At 37.1% G+C, this 22,686-nt stretch overlaps 1 long non-coding RNA gene across 1 annotated transcript in view; it reads left to right on the forward strand.

Moving 5' to 3' along the window:
• The window catches only part of LOC120529654, a 126,294-nt gene that overhangs the window by 61,269 nt on the left and 42,339 nt on the right, over window positions 1–22,686 (forward strand). The window contains exon 3 of the long non-coding RNA XR_005633787.1: window positions 16,470–16,636. This is a non-coding gene — a long non-coding RNA (uncharacterized LOC120529654). The remainder of the gene's footprint in view (window positions 1–16,469; window positions 16,637–22,686) is intronic.

Below are 22,686 nucleotides of genomic sequence, written 5' to 3' on the forward strand. Positions count from 1 at the left end.
GACAGTGGCATCATACCACCGAAATAAGTACATTGGTCTCGGTTAGTGCAGGGAAGCCGCCTACCAAATTTCGTGAAGATGGGGCCATAAATAAGAAAGTTCAACATGGCGGACGTTGTCGACCGTTATAACCGTTACGCGTAGAATTTCAAAATGAAACCTGCTTAAGTTTTGTAAGTAAGCTGTAAGGAATGAGCCTGCCAAATTTCAGCCTTCTACCCACACGGGAAGTTGGAGAATTAGTGACATTGGAAACTTCAATATGGCGGCCGACAGTGGCATCATACCACTGAAATAAGTACGTACATCGGTTTTGGTTAGCACAGGGAAGCCACCTATCAAATTTCGTGAAGATGGGGCCATGAATAAGAAAGTTCAATATGGCGGACGTTGTTGACCGTTATGACTGTTATGCGTAGATTTTCGAAATGAAACCTGCTTAACTTTTATAAGTAAGCTGTAGATAATGGCCCTGCCAAATTTCAGCCTTCTACCTACACGGGAAGTTGGAGAATTAGAGATGTTTGGAAAATTCAATATATGGCCGACAGTGGCGTCATACCACCGAAATAAGTACGTACATCGGTTTTGGTTAGCGCAGGGAAGCCGTCTACCAAATTTCGTGAAGATGGGGTCAGCCTTCTACCTACACGAGAAGCTGGAAAATTGGTGATGTTGGAAAGTTCAATATGGCGGCTGACAGTGGCGTCATACCATCGAAATAAGTAAGTACATCAGTTTCGGTTAGCGCAGGGAAGCCGTCTACCAAATTTTGTGAAGATGGGGCCATGAATAAGAAAGTTCAACATGGCGGATGTTGTCGACCGTTATGACCGTTACATGTAGAATTTCGAAATGAAACCTGCTTAACTGTTGGAAGTAAGCTGTAAGGAATAAGCCTGCCAAATTTCAGCTTTCTACCTACACGGGAAGTTGGAGAATTAGTGATGAGTCAGTCAGTCAGTCAGTCAGTCAGTCAGTCAGTCAGTGAGGGCTTTGCCTTTTATTAATATAGATTTCTAAAAAATAAATTATTTATTATGTTCAGACAGTTACTCATTACTTGAGTAGTCTTTTCACCAAATACTTTTTTACTCTTACTTGAGTAATTTCTTGGATGACTACTTTTTGCTTCTACTTGAGTAATATTATTTTGAAGTAACGCTACTCTTACTTGTGTACAATTTTTGGCTACTCTACCCACCTCTGACAATGAGTAAGCCAGATATCAAATGTTTCAATTCCAAAGTGCAGTTCTTCAACTTTAGATACAGAAACTCAGGCAGCAGATGACCAGCAGCTCCTTTCCGTCTTTCACAAATCCTTTCTGTTGTGACTGATGCTCCACCTATTGTTATGGCTAGAAAACCTAAGATTGCACATACGGAAAAATGTCAGGTGGAACCCCTTGTCTGTACTGCAGTACAGATCAAGCTATGGTAGACATCTGTTACAGGCCACTGCTGTCTTCAGTTTTGATCAGCTTTTTATGAGAAATTGTCAGCACTAGAAAACTTAAATTTGTTTTTAAGAATGAGTACAATGTCAATGGATCATTTGTTTTGAATAAAACAGGTTTCCGAAGAATACAGTACATAGTTTGTTTCAAGATCATGCCATGAGTGATGAGCAGAAACAAACTTCTTTTTTTGACCTTTTTTGACCCAGTTTAGCTATATGCTGTATGAATATAAAAATGCATCTACTTCAGCTTAACGGCATTATGTGAATGGGAATATCTGATGCAGTTGCATTAAAAGTGATGTTCATTAAAAAGTAATGTTACTTTCTATTTAAAACTTTCAGGATTGCACAGATGATGTTCAATTTGATATTGTGCTTTAATTATTCATACTGTTACTATTTTGTATGTTTGTTGCTTCAATGATGTCACATTGAACATTGCATGTTTGCTTTCTTGAGTGCTGCCATTTTGTGTATCTGGTCACCGTTACGCTATGTGGTTTTTACACTTGTGCCATGCTACCTGTAACTTTTTGGTGGCCATTGTCATATGTGGGCATCTGAGGATCACCTTCTAAGCTCAGATAAGGTATGCAATAACCCACTGGAACAAAAGGGGGCACCAACACAAACAATACCATCTCAGCTCTTAGGGTCTGGATGATATAAATCTGAGGGCTACCTGAAGATGGTGTCGCAGAAAGAGGAATTATGTTCCACATGACAGGCCTCCCAGACCCAGATCTGCTTGATAGAGCTGAGAATTCAGAGAAGCCACTGATGCTTAAGAGGCCTATTTTGCTGCCATTTTCTGCTGTGCCACTGCACGCTTGTTTCTGTTCTATTATTTGGAAGCTAGTAGTAAACATGGAGACCCAGTTGGCACCCCAGCTTTAGTTTTTTGGCTCTCATGCTCCTTATTTGCTTTCCACACCATGTTACAGAAGATGATAACATGATTAAAGTACTATAAGGATATGGTGAAATATATAGGAAAAACCTTGCAAAAGAACCTTTTATACTTTTGAGATATTTTCTAGTGTGGACATTTTTAATGCCTTTAGCTTAGTTTTGACTCTGAACCCTGTGATCTATCTCTAAATTTTCAACTTATCATGTTCTTACTTAGACCATGTCAGATTCTTATATGTAACACCACAAAAATCTTCTACTACTTGATTCACTATTTTAGACCATTTAGACTTAAAATAGAAACATCCAGATGGGCATGTTAAAAGGGACCCAGGTTTTAAGAGCAAGAATTCATCCTGTATTCTTTGAAATTATCTCATTTTGCCTACTACTCTTAGAATATATTTATAGCAGGCCACATTTTCAGGTCTTTATTGAATTGGTGACATCTGTGATCAGATCATTCATCAGATCATTGTTAAAGGCCTAGCTAAGAAATTAACCTTTTAACACTCCCTGGTGGTCCAGTTGACAACAGCAGAAAAAAAACACTATGTTAAATATAATTTCTAGTTGTGGAATCTCACATTCACAGTGTTATGGTCCAGCTAAGCAAAATTATTTAAACAGATTTGAAGCCTTTCCCTGTAATCTCTATTTAGCTGCTTAACTAAAAGCAGCTTCCGTCTTTCCTGCCTTATTATACTGCTGTCTTGTTTGTGCTATTTTTGTTCAGTCTGGTGCCTAGCTAAAGGGACAGGGGCTATTTTTTTCTGTTTCACTGACCATCTTCATAGCAGTTGTGTATTATTTTGAATTCATTTTTCTGAGGCTGCTGTGTCCTTTGCTTCATGATCCTATTTTTTGCCTTAAGAAAACATTTTTCTATTAAGGAACTCTGTTTTTGTTCTTGATAGTGATTTTGTCCATTGCTTGAGCCAAAGTATCAACAAAAAAAAAAACAATAGCAATCCATAATGAAAAAAATTAAAGTAAAATATTTTTATTTTGTTTGTCTACCTGGATTATGACAGGTTCAAAATATTGTTCCTCCCTGCTTCTTCACCACTCAGGGTCTTACAATTAGTTTGGTGATGATCAGCTCATTACAGGCACACCAGTTACTGTGGTTAACCACACACAAGATAGCAAATAGGGTTATAGGTCTCAGAAATGTGCCAAAAACAGACCAGGACCTTCACTAGTCTGTCTCAAAAACAGATCTCACCCCCAGAACCCAGATCCCAAATTTAAAAGACAGGCTTTCAAGGCCTGCACAGGCCCCAAATGAGGAATAGGCTTTAAAGATCAAAACTATTTTGCAATATACTAGAATGCCCTTCATATGGGAAGCATAACTCTAAATTTCTGGTATGAAATGACAAAGAAAAAGCAATGTTTTTAACATTCTAATTTATTTAAATAGAAAAAGAAGGAAAAACAAACAAAGGCAAATTGGGTTTATCTAAAAAAGCAACCAGAGGTAATCAAGACATAATCATAAATCCAAAAATTGGTAATCCAAAGGCAAAGCAAAAAACAATGTACAAAGAAATCCAAAAGTAATATTTACAATACAAACATATGAACTACAAAAATACCAATTACACTGTGATGACATTTTTCGGTCAGAATATAAAGGCTGAGAGGGAACCCTTAGCTAAAATGAGCATGCATGAGGAAGTTTAAATCCTATACCACAATCTTTTTTACAGAGCAATGTAATAAAGAGACTTCACCACAGTGGAAGCACTTCAACTAGGAAATGCATTGGTTTATATTACATTTCTAATCGTCTACACGAAATACTGTCCTTGTTTTAGTCCTTCCCACCATTACATAATGTCCATGTGCACCATTAACTAATGTCCATCACCTGACCGAAACTGGCCATCATTACTTCATACACTGTGCAGGTGTCTGAAACTTATGTACTGATCAATTGTCACCATTAGAGTCGAGACTAGGAGGACCCACACCTAAGGTACCAGGCCGCTCAAATGAATAATTACTTTACAGCTATCTCTCAAGGTTAAAGTATTAGCAGTTTTCTTATATTACACACTGGCTTTGACTTGTCAGTACCTCAATCTAATGTCCAAACAAGCAGGCAAACAAGTCATTAATAATTAACCCTTAAAGCTAGCTAATACAACGCACTTTGCTTTAGCTTGATTGAGAATGCATTGATCCATAAGTTTAAATTCCCTGTACAAGCAGCTTATCCAATAATAATACATTCTAACCACCAATACCAATCAATTAGGCTAATTCCACAGGAGACCTTTTAGCTCCTTAGTAAACCAGGGCTTATTGTATGGAATGTAATGCACTGTCTTTGTGGGTACCACTGTGTCTGCACAGAAGTTAACATAGTTTGTGATGCAGTGACAGAGGCATTCAATATCATCTCCACATTATCTATCCAAACATGATCAATGATTTCAATGGTGATGTCTAGATCATATCAGTTTTGTTTAATGATCTGAAATAACTTCATTAAAAGGAGAAATGCTTATTTTTGGAATATGCAAAAGACGAAAATAATGAAACCTAAAAATTGGGAAAATACAGAGGCTATAAAAGCTGTCCCAAAACAGCACAAAAGCACAATGTAGGATTTTTAATTGGGAGGCTGTAACATAACAGAAAATTAACTATCCTGCCAATGACTGTGAATCTCATTATTTTTAGAATCTGTATTAATGTAATGAATCATTCTGAGATGTTTTGCTTTTTAATTTATTTTTTGTTACTGTGACAATGATGTGACATCAGCTTAATTTTGTGAGTCCTGTTTGCCATTTTTTTCTCTATTTTACTGTGTTTCCTCTGCTAGTGAACATGTTGTTAATCTGTTATACTATTTACCATCATGTGATGGGTTTCATTGTGACATGTGACATCACTTCTAACCTGTTTAATATGGCAGATTGGCAGCTTTGTAATCCCTGTTTGGGATTTTAAAAAGATCTTCATTATGTTACCTTGTGATTATTGTTTTGGTGGGGAACTTCTCCTTCTTCTTTTGGTTTCTAGACTCTGCTGTGACTCTTTGAGAATGCTTTGTTTTGGTTCTTTTGGTTTCTAATCTTTTTTTTAGGTTTTAATTTTTTTTAATCGTAATTTTGCTTCTACTAAAAAGTAAGACCTTTGTTTTATTACCTGGGACCTCATGTGTAAAACCTTACTTAGATTCCACATTAAAACTTTGTTTATGCTGGAAAGGCAAAAGCAACATGGACACAAAAGAAAATGAAGCGGAGAACTGCAAGAGCAAATAAAACCACTAATAAAAGAAAAAAATACAAATGTGGAAGCAAGTGACAGCAGGTGAGTGAAGAGAACAATAGCAATGTGCAAGCATGCAGTGTCCAGGCTGCTACCAGTAGACAACATGAATAAATGCAAGATATTGTTATTGAACTTATAAAGAATAAAATCATTGTGTCAAGTAAACATTACTGTTGCAATACATACAAGTCCCTTTTTATCTGATGTACAACATTCAAACATCTTTGAATTGCCATTGCATTGATGTCCTGGTCAAAATGAGTGCATGCATGGCTTCAAACATCTCAGGTGGCAGCAAGGGGATCTCTATCTTTAGCATGTATTAGTGGCTGAGATCCCCTGATAACGGGGTTAGTCCAACATATATTTTAGATGTAAAAGAATGGGGAGGTGTCCTAAATCATTTGGATATTCCCAAAGACCAGGGGCAGAAACCTTTAGATTGGAGCTAAAGCCCTGGAAGTCACCCTCTAACGATGACTTTGAGTGGCAGCGGTTGTCTATGTTTCTGTGTTATGAGGCAAGTATGGCAAACCTTTGTGGAACTTCACAGCAGTGTGTAGTCCACAAAGTCCAAACACCTGGCAATTACCTTCTAATGAACCAATTTTCCGGTCTATCACTGGTCGAGTGTAGGAGTTTCTTTCATGACATCTTCTCTCTTGCTATGTACTCGCTATCACCTTAAAGATTATACAAGTTGTCTTTAATATAATACAATTAATTTTAATCTTATCAATTAGGCTTACTTACCCAGAAACCAACCATAAAACATGGCAAAACCCTGAAGTCTGCTTTCCACACTAATTGATAAATGACTGTGGCATGGTGGCACAGTGGTAGTGCTGCTGCCTCACAGTAAGGAGACTAGAATTTGCATCCTGGGTCCTCCCTGCATGGTGTTTGTATGTTCTCCCACAGTCCAAAAACATGCAGATTAGGTGGACTGACAAATTTAAATTGGCACTAGTGTGTGTGTGTGTGTTTGTCCAGCAATGGACTGGTGCTCTGTCCAGAGTTTGTTCCTACCTTGTGCCCTGTGCTTGCTGGGATAGGCTCCAGCACCTAGTAAGCAAGTTATAACAATTTATTTGACAAAAAAAAAGGAATCGTGTTCTGCTGGGCCACCTTGCAACAACATTAGACATATTTGAGCATCAAATTTTAAGTGAATACTAATTGAAAGAATGTACTTTCAGTTTACAAAAGCAAATTCATTGTGTGATGGTGAATTTATTGCAACATACGAATAGTCAATTGTAATGAACACATTTAGAACATCAGCAATCGCTGTAAATTGCCTTTTGGTCTTGGCTTGCTCACCCCAAACATAAGAAAACTGGATGTCTCTAGGTAGCATCTTAGTTATACTTCCATACAGATGGCATGACACGGCTCAATGATGACTGCAGGATTCTTCACTGGTCAGCCAGTTCACGCAGAACAGTTTCTGCCATCAAGTCCCTGAAGGGTTGTTAAAACCTGCAATGGAACAGGGAAAGCATAATTTCTGTGTGATGGTCTCTGTGATGTAGGCTCCGATTTACCACACAAATCGAAGAGAACAGTTGTCAGCTTATAAGCAAGACATCTTCATGAGGCAAAAAATCATTGCAATCCTTAAAATGTGTTTTTCATGCAATCTCCCATAGATGATATTCTCAAAAAGAGCTAACTGCCTTTGCCTGTTGTGTCAAACAACAAAATAGATCAACTACACACTAGATCAATTAACATTAAGCATATGCATTAAGTGTTATTACCAACATTGACGATTTTCACACCAAGTTCAGGCTTTAAAAATTGCAACTTCTGTTCAAGAAATGGCTTAAGCATGTTTCCGAGCTTAAGCACGATATTTTCTGAAAACAATTTTGTCCAGGCTTTTCAGTCTATATTTAACTTATTCCATTTATTTAACTATATTTAACTGGTGCATAAAGGTGCTTTTATAAACAATAGCAAAATCACAGTGTTCAAAATAAAGAGTGAAGTGCTTCAAATAAATAAATAATCCAATAAAACCAGTGAAAAGGTGGAGGTTAAAATCCCTTAAATAAATCCATAAAAACTAGGTTAAAAACAATGGCTGGAAGCAGTCTTTTAAAACACAAAGCCTGGTGCATTCTTCTACTGGTGCCTCCCCTACTTCTTCTATCCAGGCTATGCACCAGGGGAGTCACCCTACCTGCCTCTGTCCTTTACATCTGGTTGCCTTTCTTTCCCTGGCTCCGTCAGACCAAGACTTAGGGTCCCCAAAGGCCAGGACGCTTATACTGAGGTTCACTCTCCTAAGCTTTCCTGGCTCCTGCTGCCTTCCTGAGTGCTCATCTGAAGCAACCGTTTCCTTCAGCTCCACTGAGTGTCATCCAGACACCCTTTCCAGGGGGCTCTCCCTCCAGCTGCCTGCCTTCACCTGCTCGCTCTTGCATGCACCGGCATTTTCCTTCCTGCCGCCTTCTTCTCTCTTATCCTCCGTGCACTTTCTTTTTTTCACCCCCCTCCGCACTCGTGCTACTGCTACAACGGTGAAGCCATGACTGAATGAATTCCATGCACGGACACTAATTAAGTGTGTGAGCTAATCCTTGTTTACATAGAACAAACCTATTCCGAGCAGGTTTGAGGATTTTGATGTGTTGCTATGACAACACATCCCGCAAGAGTTTTCGAAAAACCGACAGATCCAGGATCATGCCAAATCGTCAACAATTACATCCAGCTAAACGAGTAATCCATGTACGAAAAATACCTCCCATGCTAGCAATGAAACATTTCTTGTTTGTAGACTCCTTGACTGTTCCAAATTGTTTCCTTAGCTTTCCTTGATGTTCAAATTGTTAAATGCTTTTTTTTGAGTGTGTATACAATTGTGTATTTGACTTTTTTGTTCCATCTAATCCATGTGTTCAACACTCAGATTTATTTGTTGCAGTTTTCAGTGGATAGTTTAATCAGGGAGTCTAGCCTGAAGAAAAGAATTATTCCCTATTATGAAATGGAAAAAAAAGGTGACAGCCTGTGCTGATGAATGTCACAATTTTAGTGTACTCAGATAACTAATACAAAATTATATAGTATAAATAGCTGCAATCATGGCTCTAATCAGAGAAGGCTTGGAGAATTAGAAAGCCATAAACCTAGATTTAAATGGTGAGGCAAACATGGACATCTCATCACAAGCAGGCAGATTGTTTAAGATTTAGAGCCCTAAACATAAAAGGTTGGCCTCCTAAAAGAATTCTTATTTATATTTGGAATGGTAAGACAACCTGTGTGTTGGGCTCCTAGTGTATGCTTTGAAGTAAATGCTACATAGATAGATACAAGCTATATGTTACAGGAGTATTTTAAAGCTTCCTTTAAACCTATTTGATAGCCAGTGTTAAAAGTAAACAATTCAGTTTTTTTGGCTCTTACTTTTTCTCTTTCATTAGAGTTATTTAGTGAGCACTGAATGTTTAACTTTTTTCTGTTTTCTTAATCACCAAGAGGGATAGGATGCTACTGTCATTACATCTATCCAGACCCTAAAATGGCCAAAATACGAAAAGGCACAGCTTTGAAATTATAGAAACACATGTTAGGGATAAGCGAAGGTAACACATAAGTAGCAAAAGGTATAAAATAACAAAGTTTTAATTTCTATATTATCTATATCTATTAATTATTATTTATTTATTTATCATATTACCTACCTTATGGCCAGGGCCGGATTAAGACCCTTAGATGCCCTAAGCACTAAATAATTTTGGTGCCCCCTTACACTAGTAATTCAAAATATTAAAATAATAACAAACTAGAAAATAAAATTTTATTTTATTATCGAAAATTCAATATCATTTCTTGAAGAGAAAATGGCATCCAAAAGTTTACAAATTTTAACATTTCGGGTCGATTTTAAAAGGTTTTCTTGAAATGTACGGTTTTCATTTTGACATGAAAATCGTAGATTTACCATTTTGATTATTTAATTTATTTATGGCTTTTGTGTGAATTTAGGAAGTCTATTTACACATATTCTTAGTACAAGATTTGAAGAATACTTTGTGAAAACTTTGTTAATAAATCTTTATTAGTAAAAAAAGTTATAAACAATTTTATCCAATAGTAATCAGCTGTACAATTTTCACTTTTACATAATGTAAATGAATTTAAAAATATCTAAGAATAGAATTAAATACTTACCAGAATATTTTTTCCTCAAACTGGGATGATTTTTTGTTTTTGCTTAAAACAGAAAATAACACTTTCTATGCACTAGAAATTTATTTTAAGTTAAATAACAGATACTTCACAAAACCAACAATTACGTGATAATAATTTTTAATCAACTATTAACTATTATTTAAAAAACATATTGTTTTGAATCAAATTATTTTCACAATATTTTGACATAACATGGCATTTAAGGGAATCATCATGAAACGGGAATTCCCCATCGTAGATGGCACCAGTATTCAGAACGCACTGTGTAAGACGCCATCTACGAACAGTGACGATATAGGGAGGTACAGGGAGGCTGTTATAATAAGTTTGTTATAATATTAAGAATTGTGTCACTGTATCTGTTTTAAATATTTTTAAATGTATTTTTCATTCTTTTTCTGTGTAACATGCCATGAAGAGCTGAGCCAGATTTAGCACAGAGTGTCAGCAGTCAGAATTGCTGGGCCAAGCAAAGCATAAAGACAGACAGTGACAGCTGTTGTCAGCCCTAAAAAGACTAAGTGTTATTTGACCCGCCTGTTTGATGCTTAGCACAGGTTTGTCTACCTTCTTTGGTAATTGTACTGGGGATTTGGTCGTGTGGACACAATATAAAAGAGGCTGGCACCTTGCCAGCCTTTGAGGACCTGAGTGAGTGGAAGCGATTGACTCAAAAGCCACCTCCGTTGTGACAGAAAAAAGCAGTTTCTACACGACCGAATCCCCGAAAGCAAAAGAAACTAAAAAGACCTCTTCGGTAAAAGATGAAACTAGCTGGTCTTCCCTGTCTGTACAGCAATGTAAGCCGCATTAAACAAGCTAAGTATATTCTGTCTTTTCTGTGACTTTGTCGCCGCCTATTGCTGAAAAGAGGGATATCGCCGTTATAATTTATAATTATTTAAAAAAAGGTTTATTAAAACGCCGCAATATAAAAGAACATATTTCCAAGGAGCTAACACTCCCATCGGAAACAGAGGCATTATTCATTTATCATAAAATTTTGAAAATGGCTATAAATTTAATTAATTTAATAATTTATGTGATAAATTCAACCATGGAAAATTTTTGTGGTGCCCCCTTTACTATTGATGCCCTAAGCATGTGCTTACTTTGCTTATATGGTTAATCCAGCACTGCTCTTGATTATATTTATGTATCTAGATTGACTACACATCAATATTGCTGCTACTTCTTTGTCTTGTCTTGTTTATGTTTTAATTTTAAATAAAAATTTTAATTATATTTGTAATTTATTATTTGCACTTCATGTTGTTACACTGTGGACCCTGAGCTTCGCAATTTTGTCTATCTATATCCTTGTATATGGTTGCGATGACAATAAAGTTCACTTTGACTTTGACTTACCAAGCCTAGCTATACAGTTATGTAATCCTGCTATTTGACTAGGAATGCTTTTTTATCTCTCTACCTAGTATTGCAATACATTCCAAAAACTCACCTCACAAAACGTTCACCCTTTCTCACTACTCTCACCTCTCATCTTATTAGCTGAATTTTTTTCCCCAACTTTAAACAAATTAATCTGAAAAGTTAGGTAACTTTAAACATTGTCCTGTGGACAGCTTTTGTGCTACATATACAACAGAGTGTTGTGATTCTTACTCTACAAGTGAGGATGAGGCCTTCTAAAACTCCCACAGAACCTATCTAACCCCAGGCAAACCTGACCTGGGAAAATGAGAGGCTTACCGCCCAACTAACCATTACCATTTGAAAAAGGCAAATCTCTTAAAAAGTTTCACCAGTGGGAGAAACAGTTTAAACTCTAGCTGGGAGTAGAAACAATTCACAAGAACCTTTATAAAATTCAAGATTTTTTTTTAACAAAAAAGATAACTAAAAGACAAAAGCTCAAAATAGCAGAAAGGAATTGCCTAAAAAAGGCAGTCAACAGTAACTATGTCCCAATACACAATCACAAAATTCTTAACTACTTATGCATGAGGTGTCCCATTGGCATGAGCATATAAGGATACAAAACATAATAACAGTTTCAGGTAGTGACTTATTCACAGTATAAAAATCCGCCAAAGGGATAGACAACATCATGAAGCATTTTTTATCCTCTTTCTAATATTTCTCACTTCATACCTGGTTCCCCCACCAACATACCCCGTCCCAAAACCCTTCAAGAGGATGGAAAAAATGCACATGATTACAAAATTGAAATAAAATCAAACAGAATCAGGAGATTGACGGGAGTGCAATTAGAAATTGGGCAAAATGTCTTGCAAGGCTGTTTCGATCCTTTCAGTGGTGTTGTGGAAAAAAAGTTGGTGGTGGATTACTTAGTGTAAGTGTCTCATATGTTCACAAGCTGACAACAGGCCCCTGAGACTCAAAAGTAGCTGAAAAACTCTGGCTTATTGTCTGCAAGAGTAGCTCTGTGCTTAGGACTGTCTGTTTTCTGCTTTGTGCCCAGTGCTGCCACGAAATGCATTTTCCACACCCCTGTAACCCAGCACTGGAAGAAGCTGGTATGAAACAAAATAATAATACCTGAAACATAATGAATAAGTGACAGCTAATCAGAACAATATAAACAGGAAAACTCATAAGAAATAATTAAAATAGAAAAATGAATGAAAAAGTTGAAAAGCATAGGCCAGGATAGGAACCCTGGCCAAAACTTAATGCAGGGACTTTAAACTTGAGATTTTTTAAGCAGCTCCCAGCATTGTATTAACCCATGGCTTTCACTCTGTTTTATAAGGTCACTTCTCCAAAGATGTGCATTAGGCAAACCTGCCAAATGCTTGGTGGCTTGTCTTCTGACAGCCCATAGCACCACTGAATGCCACCTCTCAGGTCAACTCTCTATCTCACTTGCCTAGTCATGTTGTTTCAACTGCCTACTTGGTCTGCAGAACAAAAAGCACACAGAGTGCACTGCTCCTAAATGATCCCTATGCCCCAACTACAGACTGCTATTGTTCTTGCCAGTATCACTTTTTCCTTTTCTTAGTTCTCATTTCACCTTCATGGCAAACTGGCACAACCTATGAGTTATCATTACCTGTGTAATCTTCCTTTTCTTTGTAATCATCCACTGTTTACATAAATGCATTCCCCTCCTCTGTTGGGCCACCCATCACTCCCTTAACAAATTTAAAGACTAAGATAATTCTCTTAATTGGTAATAACCCTTCTCAGCTTCAAACTGATGAGGAATCCATTTTTAAACACTTAGGAATATTTCTCAATGTCACAGCTCATTTGGTTGTTGGCAAGAAACATAGTAAACAGTGTGGAGGAAGAATCACAATGCTTCTTTTGGCTATTCTATAACTGCAAGGCTTGTAGGCCTGACAACCTTTAGTCTGACATTAGACAGCTAAAGTCATGTTAAGAATTAAATCATGTTAAGAAAGGCAAAGTCTTATGGAAGTGTTTATTTTTGAATATAAATGGTTGTTTCAGTGAGTTCAAAATCACATGGGTCAGTGCTAGACAAGAATATTCCAGTATCTCGTTCTGTATTATCATAGGACAAGGAATTAAGTAATGTCTTATGATTTCCCAAATTAATTAGGGGAAGTTACTTCCATTTATTTATTTATTTATTTTTTCACATTGTATTATTAAAAGCCTGATAGATAGATAGATAGATAGATAGATAGATAGATACTTTATTAATCCCAAGGGGAAATTCACATACTCCACCAGCAGTATACTGATAAAATACAATATTAAATTCAACAGTGATAAAAATACAGGTATAACAGACAATAACTTCGTATAATGTTAACGTTTACCCCCTTGGTGGAATTGAAGAGTCACATAGTCTGGGGCAGGAATGATCTCCTCAGTCTCAGTGGAGCAGGACAGTGACAGCAATCTATGTTCGATCATTCAGTCAGAATAGCTATCATGACTGTCATCGGGTCTAATGACCTTCTTCAGTAAAGTTGGTCGCTGGTTGACTCGACTTTGACTATGTCTTTTACCTCAAAAACAGCAATATAACAATAAACAAGACCTCAGCCTGTGTTATTAAATCCCTATTAAACCATAATATTAAGCTGAAAACAAATAAAATGTGCTCAAAAACAAAAAATACACTAGCAACACGGATAAAGTACTTGACAAACACTGTATAATGATGTCAAGAGGCAGTGATGGGCAATTTTAGAACGATCAGAAGAACTGAGACTTTCTGAGCAATGTCCATAGCCCTCTTTGTATTATGTTATCAGATCCCCTAACACAAAAGGTATCAAATCATTTCTTAGGTTCTTTTCTTAATGGATAATAGGAAGACATGTCAAAATTGGCTACATACTTGTTGCCTTTAACCTTGTAACTTGTCCATATTATTCCCAGCATATTAAATGCTAGGGACCTCTAATGGCCGGCTGCTCGCTGACTCAGATTGTCTTTTAGTTCAAAACCTTTACTTCAATTTACTTTCACCACCAAACCCTCAAGAAACTGCAGGTAGATAAGGAATTGAGAATCCCGCCCTTCAACTTGCTGGTTAAAATAATTGGATAAGGGCATTGCCTTTGAAGCTTTTACTTATAAGTTACATTTACTTATATTAAAACCAATAACAGTGTTGGTAGGGTGGTATACAGAATCATACAACCTGGGTGTCATAAATCTTCATTTTGTCCAACCAGTAGTAGAAAGATGCTGATAATCATTCCACTCTTGCAGATTATGTGTTCTCAATCAACTCAAGCAAAGCAAGTTTATAGAGAGCAAAAGACAGAGAACTCTTTGCCAGTTTTTAAAACAACAGCTGTGTAGTGGGGGGCCTCCAGTGTCAGCTTTGCCCTTCTCTGATCCAAACAGGACAACACTCAGAAGGGATGTTAACATTATCTTTTGCAGTTTTTCACAGCACAAGAAAATGCTTTTTACAGTGCTATAATCAGAAGGTTCAAGGTCATTTTTGTAAGATTCCCTGCAAAGTAAGCAAAATAATAAAATAATAATAAAAACAAGCTTTATAGCCCTGGTTCGTATGCTAGTCTCCCCAGCATGCACTGCAAATTTGTTGATTAACAAGACTTCAGACTAAGAAGTCAAAAGTCTTCTTACCTGAACAGTTTAAAATATCTCCTGTGCACATGACAGTACTTTACACATACAGAAGGGGAAACTATTGTGCCTGCCAGGAAGTATCACAATGTCACAATCATTTTGGATTTCACGATGCAATAGGAGATCATATGCCAAACAAAACAGTAAAAATAAAGAAAGAAATTTTAAAAGTATAGCTGAATACAGAACGTGAAGAAGCAGCACCAAATAAATCTTTTCTGTGTTTTACAAACATGCATCTGATCAGATAAGTAACATCTGTTCGGAACAGGTTGTGGCAAAATTCCAGCAAGAATAATGTTTTAGCATGTAAGATGGGATCCCAAAATCTGTAGCTGATATGAAGATACATGCTATAACATACAAAATGTCAGTAGAAGGACAAAATCACAGCCTCGAAAAATGAGTACAAACAATTTTTTTTAGGATATGAGGATGTTGTTGACCTCTGCAAGTTACAGTATGTTGTCCTGCCTTAATACATTATGCATTATGAGCCTTCAGATATAGCAGCTCATCTTTATGTGATAACATTATTATAGTTCTAGCTTGACTGTCACATTGATATCTGAAGGGCCTTCATTATTTTTTGCTTGATTATTACAATGTCTTCTATCTTTCCATAAAAAAGGTCTTCTTTTGTCCTTGGTGGTAAAAAAACCTAAAACAGTAATTTCTATTAATGAGCATGTCTTGTGCAGAGAATTACAATATTGTAGAATTCTGTGTAAGAAAAACTCAAAGTGATACTTTACAAATTGCTCAGCTTCCTAAACACTGCTTGCAGTTACACAGAGACACCTGATATACTGTTACACTATCATCATGCTTATAACTTTATAACATTTATAGTAAAAGTTATTAGTCTGAATTAAATGTAATGCTTTAAGCTTGTGAATGCAAAGTGGCTAAAAGTAAACCGCATATTTCAAATACGATCCCATGCTTGTTTCCAAACTCAGTGGTTGTCTGTTATAAAATACCAGAAGTGTCCCTAAATGTAAATGCAAGACAAAGTTTTGCACATTTTCAGTTAGGATTTTGTTTTTTGAGTGTGTTAATTGGAAGCTCTTTTTATAATAAATACTTGCACTTCATCCTGAGTATTTACTTTATGTTAAAGTATCATCAAGGCACAAATGACATCAGGTCCTACTATCGAGTGATTGTCATCATGCTTTTCATGCTCTGATGACAGCTCATTGTTAGCACTTTTCAAAGTGTAAATCTTCCACATGAGATTCATAAGGAAAAATAAAGATATGGTGCTGCTCTCTTTGCTCTCAGACATACAAAGAGCCAATGTCATTTAAGTGCATTTTTGCACATTTTTAACAACTTGATATTATTTTTATTTGGTATGGATTTTTTGTGTTTTCCTGTTTTCTCCCTGGTGTATATGGGTTTTACTCACGCTTGATATCACAAGCCACTTTTTCATGAATAAGCCAACTTAAAAAAAAAAAATCAGTCAAAAAGACAATGGAAAAAGTATTTTTTTCCTTCTCTTTATCTAGTATCAAAGAAGAATCCCACCTCTGCCACCATTTGTGATGGTCTGGATCAGCTCCACACTTCCTTGTCGATTCTGGGAGCCTCTTCAACCGTAACTGTCAATAACCATTGACTGAGATGAACCATGCAAAGGAGGACACACACACTCAGCATGGGATTGGTGCAAAAAGTAAGTGCTTTTATTAAAAGCCAAAAGGAAACCAACCAGTGTCAATATTTCATTGCAACAAATTGTCCCAATAAATAATCCATAAAATTTGTGCAAAACATGAAGGTTAAAATTTTCAAATAAATAAACCATTCAAACATGGTTAAAATCACAAGGGCCAACATTTTCTTTAAAAACCATGAGCCTTGGTGCTGCTTTCTAAAATCCATTGTCTCTCTGCCTTCACCTCTTTGGATTCTGCAGCATTAGGTGACATCCACCAGCACGAGGAGAAGTCCACCAGAAGGTGCAGACAACCCTTTGATCTACTGTAACTGTTGCCAGTCCCTCGGTATGTACACGGCACCTCACCAAGCTTTACTCTCTCAGATTGGATTAAAATCATTCTGGCACCAAACCCACTTTCTTCTTCCTCTCTTCGTTTATCACCACCACGACTCATCCCACCACTGCAACCAGCTGCGAGCACGAGGAGACATCAACCAGCAGGCATAGAAAACCCTTTGATCCTGCTCAGGCTCCTGTTGCCAGTTCATCAGTGTGTACAGGGCACTGCATTTAGCTTTACTCTCTCCGACTCCCGCTGTCATTCCCCTGACTTGCAGGGGAGTCCTCCTAGTGTAGTTGTAATGCTCATGCTCCCAGGCTGCTCAGCAGTAGCAACCTTCAGCCAGATTTTGAGCATTAGCTACATGCTCCTCTCCTGGGCTCACTTTCCCATCCATCTGCTTCCCCTCTTTCAAACCATTGTGCTATAGAGAGAGTCATATATTTGACTACCCTTTGATATTCAATTTATGTATTATTATAAAAAAAATTAAAGGTACAAACAGACACTGGCAGCAAATACACCTGACAACTGTTATAATAAATGGACAATCTGCCCATGGCATCATTCTTCTAATGCTGCTTTCATTGCCAATAATACCTTATTCATTCCATGGAAATATGTGTTTTGAAAAGAAAGCACAAGGATGGACCTTGCTAACAATACCAAAGCATTCACTTGCATGTCAAAGGGGAGTGAATCATCTGGATGTCTCAGATTAGGAGCAGTCACAAACAAGTGTTTTAAATTTACACCCTTTTGGGTTTTGGGTCAATGAAGTGATGGGGGCAATGATGTAACCGGAATTCTTAATAAATCATTGGTAATGATTTCCAAATCCTACAACTTTCTGCCCATATATACATATTGTGGAAAGCGTACCCCCAGACACAGACAGACCGACACCAGGATGTCCAAAACAAACTTCTTTTTATTTTAAATCTTTCTGCACCACAATGTCCTCAAGCACCAACTCTCTCCACTGTCGTCTTCTTCTTTCTCTTTTTCTCTCTTTTGACCTCCTCTCTCCTCCTCACAAGCTTCGTCTCCTTCCTCCCAACTCTGGCTCGTCTACTGGAAGGAGGCGGCCCCTTTTATTATGACCCGGATAACCCCCAGGTGCTCCCCTTGACGTCACTTCCTGGTGTGGCGGAAGTGTCAGGAAAGCACCTGGAAGCCCTCCGGGTGACCTTGGAATTACTTCCGACAGCACTTCCTGGTGTGACGGAAGTGCTGCCATCCAGGCTTCTCCAATTGTCCGGGCGCCCCCTGGCGGTGGCCATGTCCTCTCATGTAGGGCGTCCCAGCTCTGTCCCTGTGGCCCCCAAATAGTCCCGGGCGGCTGCCCTCTTGTGGCAGGGACTCAGGGACTATCCAGGCGTCCCGGCCAGGCAGTGTCCCCGGTCATCTGTGACTATATATATATATATATATATATATATATATAAATGGTGCAACTCAAACCACCTACAACTGAACATCAGCAAAACCAAGGAACTGGTGGTGTATTTTAGGAGGACCAGGCCCCTCATGGACCCCGTGATCATCAGAGATGACTGTGTGCAGAGGGTGCAAACCTATAAATACCTGGGAGTGCAGCTGGGTGATAAATTGAACTGGACTGCCAATACTGATGCTCTGTGTAAGAAAGGACAGAGCCAACTACACTTCCTTAGAAGGCTGGCGTCTTTCAACATCTGCAGTAAGATACTGCAGATGTTCTATCAGACGGCTGTGGCAAGCGCCCTCTTCTACATGGTCGTGTGCTGGGGAGGCAGCATAAAGAAGAGGGACACCTCACGCCTGGACAAACTGGTGAGGAAGGCAGGCTGTATTGTAGGCACGGAGCTGGACAGTTTGACATCTGTGACAGAAAAAGTATCTATCTATCTGTCTGTCTGTCTAACTTTTCCCTAGGTTGGAAGAATGCATGTTTTGAATAGAGCTGTTTTATATGACAGTGCTAACAAAATTCTTCAAAACCAGTTTGAACGCTTATCTGATTCAAAGTGTCAAAAACCTCACTCAATTGGTGAATGTTTCATCAGCAATCTAAATGCATTGGACGTACAACTGGAAAATATTGCAGATTTAATTAATCCTCCCTTTTCTTAAGTCTTTTTGGGAGACATATTGATGCCATATTTGTAAATACTAAAATGTCACCCAATTTACCACTTAATAGTCTAAATTTGCTCAGTCAAATGTGTGATATTTGTTAAATTCCCACCTTTGTAAATACTTTTTAACGATGAACACTGCTGCTGCATTAAATCAAAAAGGATTTACAGTAAAGGTTCAAGCTTGATATTCCACCTAAGGGTCAGTGCTGCAAAAGGCTACTATAATTTCCTTTTCCATAGTGATGTCCAGAAATGAACTGTGCAACCCAGAACTGAACTTCCAAGAGAAACCCTGTAACCATAATTGAAAAATAATCATTTGATAATTATGATTGGTTAGTCTAATGCGGCTGATGTGGAGGCAGTTGTTTCAAACAGGAATTTTGGTTGATTAAAGAAGGCCTGATCCATCACTTTCTGGCAGAGGCCACGAGTGATGAGCAGATGCACTATGCACAGATAGGAAGAAAGATGGTATTTGGGTCAGCACAGTCCACATATAACATAACTCAGATGGTAGTTACCCGTGCTTGACAAGTTTCATAAAAAGCTCACTATAAATGCAAAATGTGTGAGTATTTATAAAAGTGAGGGACCTTTTAGAAGCCAGAAGCCATCAGCATGATGAATTCCTTCTTTACTTTGCCAAACTGCACATACCTGTACAATATAATCATCAGCATTCCCCACTGAAGGACTGGATGATGATTGTACTGCTCCAATGGCTTGGATATGTATGTATACTGTAAATACTAATACTGCATTATATATATATATATATATATATATATATATATATATATATATATATATATATACTGTATATATATATATATAAATATCTAATTTGCATCATATTTCTCTCATCTGATTATTACCACCATGGATTACCGAAGGGGTATATATATAGGTTCAAGTATGTCATGCATTTAATAAAGAAAACAATCCCAGGGAGCAAGTGCCACCTACGGGTGATAAACCCCATCCAAACTGAATTTCTTTTGAAAGTGCTAAAATGATTAACATCAACCTTAGGCGTGCTACCTTGCTATTTTGAGCACAACAGCAGCAACATTCTGCAACTGAACAACAGTTCTGCCGGCCCTGCAAAAAAAAAAAAAAGTTTTTAGAAAGAGGAATTCCAAAATAAATATTGCAAAATGTTTCAATGCTTCAGACTTTTTTATGAGAATAAATTGCTCCCTGGGCATCATAATGGATAACGATTTACACCACAGTTCTGCAACAAATAAGCAAAACTGCTTTCAAAATTGTTTTCTTTAACCTGAAATCATTAATCCACTATAATCAGGCAACAAATCTCTTCCAGCTAGCGAGTGACCAAAAGCTTGCATTTGAAATTCATGTGCAAGTCTCTTTTTAGTTTTTGGTGTAAATCTAGCCATTAATATGCAAGAATAGAAAACAATATTATAGATGTGTTTTAGACATTTACATCCTTTTATTTATGAGAAAGTCTTTTTTGCAATCAAGACAAAATATCAATCAATCACTTCGGAAGGTGGAGAGTGATCTCTGAAAGCCCTTCTATACAATTCATCCCAGAACCAATGTCATTACATGTGAAATTCAAGGTCATCTTCCCCATTAACCGAGCTCTTTAATGTTTTAGAGATTTTGTTAAATTTATGTAGCAAAAAACACGTACATCATATAACCTTAATTTCCCTTACTGTGAAAAACAATGTCAGAGAACAGACTTCTTTTTGCTGTTATTGAATCAAAAGATGACTGCATTCAAAATTTGTTTATCTTTAACTGATGCATACACATCTTTAGAAAACAAAGTTTTGTTTTATTGAGTGCTGTTTTAGTGATGCAGGCATAAATACATATTTATTTACTATTATTTCAGACAGCTTTTAGTGGATTCTGGTTCAGGGTTAATTGATTCATATAAAGTTATATAACTACTTTGAAAGCTACTTTTTTCTGATTACTGTTCATATTATATGTGTGGCACACTGCAGATGTGGTTAATGGAGGGGGTGCAATGAATATCAAGATATTGGGAAAAATTATAGACAGCCAACACAAACATCATCAAAACAGCCAGCCTTCACCTTTGCAGCATCTGCTATGAAGTTTCTTGGAAAATCACAAAACTGACATCTCAGAAAGAATGTGAAAAAATGGAATAAATCTGTGGATTCTTACCTTCCGTATTATGTCATTTATTCGTTCATTTTCCAGCATCCTGTGACAATACATTTATATTTTTTAGAGCAGATGATTTTAGCTATAGCAAATTCCAAATCATAATGACATGACTACAATTGTTACGGGGACATGCAACACAAAATTTTATGTATTGTTAATTATTCTGTCTGTGAATCAATGAAGTTCTGTATGGTGAATCACAAGCTGAAGCTAAAAATTAAGAATAGAAAATCTTTAAGAAAAGAGACTTTATTGATGTGTTCAGTACAAAGAATGCAAGAAACAGCAATGCTATTTGGACAGCTGTCAATAGGCATAAACACAGAAAAAACAATTAAGTTTATAAAAGCCATTTCAACAATCATAACAGTATTCTCATAGATTTTTACTGTGTACAAGCAGACATTCATAGAGTTAGGAACTGGAAATAAATCTTCAGCAATACTTTTCATTAACAGTTACATGAGAAAAAAAGACTTGATACATCTGAAAATCATGGCATGTGCAGTACTGTACCATGACTTAGCTAGTACAAAATAAGAAAATGCATTTTATAGAGGCAAACAATCAAATTGCAGGGAGACCTTATATTTTAGTGACGATAGAGAGAATAGACAAAAGAAATGCATGTGTTGTTTGTTATGCTCTTTGGACCCTAAATGGACAGTTTGCTCATCTATCTGAAACTATCATCACCTATCACCTACCTAGCATCAAGTACGCAACAAAGTCAATAAAAAGCTGAAATGTTTATCATGTCCTAGCCTTCCTTAGGTGGGAGGGAAGTGGCTGCTGCAACATCATATGTACACACGATGCCCCATTCATTTTGATTTCCTAATATTATGAATATCCTGGTTCCTGAAGCCAACAAGAAACCTTCAACCAGACAAAACAACACGAAAACACACACACTGAAAAATATTGTTATGTCTTAGCCAGGGTTCGGGTTCATGAAATGTATGTTTTTTTGACATCTTTGTTAATTTTTTATTCTTTTGTATGTATTAATTGTATTTGCCATCGCTTGTGTTTATATTTCAATGCCTTGGCTATGTTTCATGTGTTTTGAGTGTGGTCTCCCAAGGAGGACAGAGGGCACCTGCCAATCACGAACAGGAGCTGCCCTCTGTCCTATGATGGATCATTGTGAATGTGCTGTGGGAGTTTGTGTTCCTTTTTCTGTGCTTTTGTGAATTATTGGGATTTTATTCTTCTTGCTCTGTGTTTTACTATGTTTCCTGATCACAGTATTGGGACTTGTTTGCTTTGGATTGCCTTGTGTCTCAGGCAACTCTGTTCTACTTTTGTGCTCATTGGAGCTTCTGTGTAATTGGAATACTGCTTTGTGAAGAATAAATCTTTTATTTTATAAAGATTCTACAAGGTACTTTTTGAAGGTTTTTCCCACCCCAGTG

Source organism: Polypterus senegalus, chromosome 1, assembly GCF_016835505.1.
Source record: "Polypterus senegalus isolate Bchr_013 chromosome 1, ASM1683550v1, whole genome shotgun sequence".
In the NCBI taxonomy this organism is placed as follows: domain Eukaryota; kingdom Metazoa; phylum Chordata; class Cladistia; order Polypteriformes; family Polypteridae; genus Polypterus; species Polypterus senegalus.